The 6,429-nt window shown below is 34.6% G+C and overlaps 1 pseudogene across 1 annotated transcript in view; it reads right to left on the minus strand.

Annotated features, from left to right (window-relative positions):
* LOC143252084 (uncharacterized) overlaps positions 1–6,429 on the minus strand; it is a 439,932-nt pseudogene that overhangs the window by 315,012 nt on the left and 118,491 nt on the right. The gene's annotated exons all lie outside the window — the stretch shown is intronic.

Consider the following 6,429-nt stretch of genomic DNA (forward strand, 5'->3'; position numbering starts at 1 on the left):
GAAGTGTTTTTCAAAGCAAAGACTATGAATTAAAGGGAATTATATAAAGAAATTAAAACTGAAACATGCCCTCTGGTGTAAACATCTTGGACTTAGAAACTTTGAAAGAGACAACATGTATATTCTTGTCTTTTATCGTACGAAACGGCCCAGCATGACCAGGTGGTTAAGGCACTCGACTAGTAATCTGAGTGTTGCAGTTTCGAATCCCTGTCACTCCTAACATGCTCGCCCTTTCAGCCGTGGGGGCATTATGATGTAACAGTGAATCTCACTATTCATTGGTAAAAGAGTAGTCCAAGAGTTGACGGTGGGTGGTGATGTCTAGCTGCCTTTCCTCTAGTCTTACACTGATAAATTAGGGACGGCTAGCACAGATAGCCCTCGTGTAGCTATGCGTGAATTTTTTAAAAAATCATAAGAAACAGTAAATTGGGATATTTTGAACTTTTCTTATCACAGTTGTTTCCTAGATTTTATTTGTTCTTCATATTTTGAAAACACATTCTGATAAACTTGTTCTTTCTACACAGTATTCCAGAACGTTTTCATAAAAATTAATAATAAAATAAAAAACTCTAAATCAAATGAAATATTATGAAAAAAGATAAATACTAGAAACACGCCATCTTGTGTAATGACTTGTTCAGATGATGTCATACATAGTAATGTTTACCCTCATGTTGATGCCATAATCCTACTACATGTTGTTTATTGATTATGAATGGCGAACCAATTAGGTAAGTACCCTCGATACGTCATTACGTTTTTTACGAGCTATTTTAAATTGGGTAGAGGCTAAGTTTGTTAACTTCTGTCTCCCGATGGCCACTTTAACTGTCGTTGGTTATTGAAAGATTACAACACCTTCTCGAATATATTTGGTTTCCTTCTGTTAAATTATATAGGAGGGCTACTCAAAAAATACGCGGACTGACGTCATAAAACAAAATGCACTTTATTTAGAAGTTACAGGTCTGGGACCCCTTCAACGTACTCTCCTCCCCAACGCACGCACTTATCCCAACGGTGTTTCCACTTGTTGAAACAGTCCTGGTACGCTTCTTTTGTAATGTCCTCCAGCTCCTTCGTCGCATTTGCCTTAATCTCGGGAATCATCTCAAATATTCTTCCTTTCGAGGGTCTTTTGAGTTTGGGGAACAAGAAAAAATCGTAAGGAGCAAGGTCAGGTGAGTAGGGGGGGAAAGAACAGTGATCGAGTGTTTGGCCAAAAACTCACGAGTTCTGAGGCACAAATTTCGCAGCAACGCAGTGCATCTTCAATTTTTCGGTCAAAATCTCGCAACAAAATCCAACTAATATCCCACGCTCTTCAGCAAACTCCCTGACAGTCAGACGTCGATTTGCCCGCACCAGGGTGTTGATTTTGTCGACGTGTGGGTCGTCAGTTGACGTGGAAGGACGTCCAGGACGCTCATCATCTTCAATGGACTGTCGACCATCCTTAAAACGTTCATGCCACTTGAAACATGCCGTACGCTTCATAGCAACATCACCGTAAGCCGTGTTAAGCATAGCAAAAGTTTTAGTCGCAGATTTTCCAAGTTTAACACAAAATTTCACAGCAAGTCGTTGCTCCTTCAGGTCATTCATTCTGAAATCCGCCAAACGAAAAAATCGCACTTCACTTAAAACCGCGTAGCTAATACACAAATGAAGATATCTGCAATCGGAAAATGGCGTCGTAATCAGCTGATCTGTGCGAACCTAGCGACACCAAGCGGATTCCACTGGAACTATCTGGAGCCGCGCAATTCAAACAGTCCGCGTATTTTTTGAACAGACCTCGTATTTGTTAGTAATTAAGAGCAAAGCTGTACAATGGGCTATTTGTGCTCTGCCCACCACGGGTACCAAAAACCGGTTTATAACATTGTAAGTTTGCATTGTTTTGCTGTGCCACTTGAGTGCATCAGATTAAGAGCATTCATCATTATATATCTCAATTTTCTGAAAGAAGCTGAAGTTATTATTACAAATAAAGCAAATAAATGTTGAACATTGTTTTAAAATGCTCTCGTTCATAAAATAATTGCCAATTGTAAACATGCAGCTAACATTTTTTTCTTTGTGTTTGCTACAAGCATGTTTTAAGAAACATATATTTAAGGTGAAATGAAATAATAGTGAAAGTATATTGTTTTATAGAAAATAGGCTGAGATTTTTTTTAAATGCAATTTCCGAAAACGTCGAAACTGTGTAAAGCTATTCACAGAAGTTTCGAGTAATTTAGCTATTGTTTAAATGATGAGTGTTTGGAGCTAGTTTTATAAAAAAAAAATGTTTAGATTTACATCGATTCTATTTTAAAGTGGAATTAAAACTTGGGGTAAAATTAGTCTCACGTTATTTAAGCATATTATTTTTATATTATTTTAACATTATTTTTAATGTGAAAAATATGGAAGAATGTTCCAAAGAAGTTATTTTATTTGTGGTCTGGATAATTTTCGATAGTGCCTAACTTCCTTTCTGTGCAGTCCGTGGTAGTTCTTAGTTACCTCGTGGATAAATATATTATAGGAGCTTCGATTTTCTACTTTTATAGTATAGTGTGTATTACTTTTCAAAGTTGTTTATGTGACACCTTCATACAGGTGTTCTAACCAGTTAATATATTTTAATCTGTTGCTAAACCGCTATTAGGTTTAAGCAATACTGCATCTACAGTATTATAGAAAGGATACTTTTTCGACGTAGCATGTTTCCTAATACTTTCTTTAGGTGCCCTAAAAACCCAGTAGTTGCCCGTACCTTTTAGAACTGCTCATCCATTGGAACTTCAAGGATTACTTTTATGAAGTTGATGGAATGAAGCTTTGTTGTAGTTTGTAATAGGAGGAATAAGTGATACATGTGAAGGTTCAGTCTGACTCGTGTCTCATCTTCCTTCTGAGACACACATGTGTACCAGTAATGGTCCTGTTAACATGGATTACAGTCGCGATATATCCATAACACGAGATCAACTTTAATTTATAAGTATCATTTTAACACACTGCAAGTCACTGAGGAAAAAGAGCGAACATTTCATCCAATAATTTTGTACTGTAATGTTGAAAGGCATTACCAAATACTTTATCACTGACGATAGTCATCTAGTGTTTCATAGCAATTTAAGACTTATTGTCTTTTTAATGTCAGTGACTTTTGTTATCGAGCTAATATAGGATAACAAAAAATCACATTTATAAGAGAGATTGTAATGTCTGATCGAGAAAGGAGGTCTGTGGCATATACAAAGTAATACTTCGACATAAACTTAAGGTGTATAATAATTAGTTTCAAGCAAATTACAGCTATTCATATGTAATTTCCATACGTAAACCAATCAGTCTGCAGAAAGTTATACAAAGTTATGGGAAATATATTACATTCGTGAGAAGCGGCAAATAAAAGTAAACATTTTTTGTTGACTTTCAACATTTGTTATTGCACACTTTGATAAAAGTTAAGAAAAATACTACCTTTACACTCCAGATAAATATAAAATAATATATTTCTTATATTATTTTATGTGAAATTTTTATGAACTTTTACCACGATTAAATATTACTCGATCGATTTAGATAAATCAGTTAAACATGTCATGTTTCAGCTTTTTCTTTCAGAGTCCTCAACCTGTTTGGAATATTTTTGAGAAAGTCAGGAATATTATATGCCTGAAACAAGGTTTAAGTAAACTAAACAACAGTTTTAAAAATCGACATGATTTATTTTCGATAATTATTTAAGTATTTACATAATTTGCCCTAACATATGCAAATAACTTTAAAAATAATATTTTCAACCATAAATTATAAGCCCGCCATTTATAACTTACTGTTGGAGTAATGCGGCCTCTCACGGTGTATACTGATTACGCTCCCACAAGTTTTCCACTTTTTATGCAAGTTTCTAATTTTAGGTAAGAGATTTAAAAAAAAAAATAGACATACAACATAAACTTCGAATATATACTTCCTTGCTTGGAAAATTTACATTTGAAAGTGCAGAAAAAAAACACTATATTACTGTATTATTTAACACTTCGTAATCATATAATAGATCTTACAACTTTGGAGATTATTGTTCCTTATCTCTAAACACATAATAAACGAAGACCATAGCTAAAAAAAGAATTAAATAAATATTAACAAGTCGTACATTGATGAGAAAAGTTGTACAAATAAACCAACAAAAACAAAACGTTTCTTCAAATAGCTTTGTAAAACACAAAAAGTTATAAAAAGTATGTGATAGTTTGCCTATTAGCAGAAATCCACTTAAGAGCTGCAGCTACATACAATAACTTACCAGGCTATATTTATTATTTCAAATATTGTAATGTTAAATAACCTTATGGGTATTTTTTGATTAACTGAGAACCCCAAATAAAAGTTACATATTTCTTATTTTGGCACAAAAGTGGGTGGCTGCAAGTAGTGGTATAAAGTGGTGATGAAACAAAATGGCGGCTACAAAATCGCCTACTTAAAAGTACCTTTGAATTGTCTGAATGCTAACAGTGAATATTTAACAGTATTGGCGGAGCAAAACTAAAGCTTATTGTACTGATAAAGCCGTCTACATCACTACATACGTGTTTATAGAGTGAATTAAAACTTCGCTATTTCAGGAAGTTTTAGAGTAATCGTACAGAAGACATTACGAACCTCATTGTTGTAATTTTTATATAGAACTCTTCTGTATAAGGTCTCAATTATCTCTTTTCTGTACCGAAAATGATACCAATGTGTGAATAAAAACTGGTGTGTTATAAAATGGACGACGCGCTACTTTGGGCGGACGTATAATTAAATTTGAGGGTAGGCTGGTAGAGACCCTGATGAGTAATAAAATCGATCGGGTCACAACGCTTGGAATTCCAGGCGCACGAAAGTACAGCTGACAAAAATGTGTATGTGTGTTTCAGAGCAAAGCCACATTGCACCATCTGCTGTGTCCACCGTGAAGAATCAAACGCCGAATTTTAGCAATGTAAGTCCAAAGACAGTCCGCTATTCCACCATAGTGCCTTATAGAAAAGGAAACAAGCAAGTATAATTCTTTTAAATTTTGTAAACCAAAATAGGGATTTATATATAGGTAACCTAGCAAGTTACAGTGATATAAAAAGTTTTAATGTTACAAAATGTATTGAAACAAGAAAGTCAAAACAACAAGAAATGAGTTGCTTAAAATTTAAATATATTTACCCAGACCCTGGCTCAGGCCAACATAATTACAGAGGTCTGCCAAATTACCGATAAAATACATTTATCCTTACCCTGGCTCAGACCAACATAATTACAGAGGTCTGCCAAATTACCGATAAAATACATTTATCACTACTATGGCTCAGACCAACATAATTACATAGGTTTGCCAAATTACCGATAAAATACATTTATCACTACTATGGCTCAGACCAACATAATTACAGAGGTTTGCCAAATTACTGATAAAATACATTCATCCCTACCCTAGTTCAGACCAACATAGTTACAGAGGTTTGCCAAATTACCGATAAAATACATTTATCACTACTATGGCTCAGACCAACATAATTACATAGGTTTGCCAAATTACCGATAAAATACATTTATCACTACTATGGCTCAGACCAACATAATTACAGAGGTTTGCCAAATTACTGATAAAATACATTCATCCCTACCCTAGTTCAGACCAACATAGTTACAGAGGTTTGCCAAATTACCGATAAAATACATTTATCCCTGCCATGGCTCTCAGACCAACATAGTTACAGAGGTTTGCCAAATTACCGATAAAATACATTTATCCCTGCCATGGCTCAGACCAACATAGTTACAGAGGTTTGCCAAATTACCGATAAAATACATTCATCCCTACCATGGCTCAGACCAACATAGTTACAGAAGTTTGCCAAATTACCGATAAAATACATTTATCCCTGCCATGGCTCAGACCAACATAGTTACAGGGGTTTGCCAAATTACCGATAAAATACATTCATCCCTACCATGGCTCAGACTAACATAGTTACAGAGGTTTGCCAAATTACCGATAAAATACATTCATCCCTACCATGGCTCGGACCAACATAGTTACAGAGGTTTGCCTTTTTTGTCTTTTTAGTTTCAATACTTTTTGTTACATTAAATCATTCAATATTACACTAGCTATTCATGTTATGCACACATCAATTCCTGCTGGACTTCATAAAATTAATTTTCTTATTATACTTGTTAGTGTTTTATAGAAATGAAGCAGGCCGCAGTTCAGGTAAACTAATAAAAACAAAACAATGTGACTAAAGTTTCTAAGAATCTATATAAAACATTTAACAACTGAAGAAAGCGCTGAAATACTCAATGTTAAAATGTTAATATCACGTTGCCTGTTGTTGCATTCTAAACGTTTCCAGGAATACTTCAGGAATT

The sequence above is a fragment of the Tachypleus tridentatus genome, chromosome 6 (assembly GCF_004210375.1).
Source record: "Tachypleus tridentatus isolate NWPU-2018 chromosome 6, ASM421037v1, whole genome shotgun sequence".
Taxonomy (NCBI): Eukaryota; Metazoa; Arthropoda; class Merostomata; order Xiphosura; family Limulidae; genus Tachypleus; species Tachypleus tridentatus.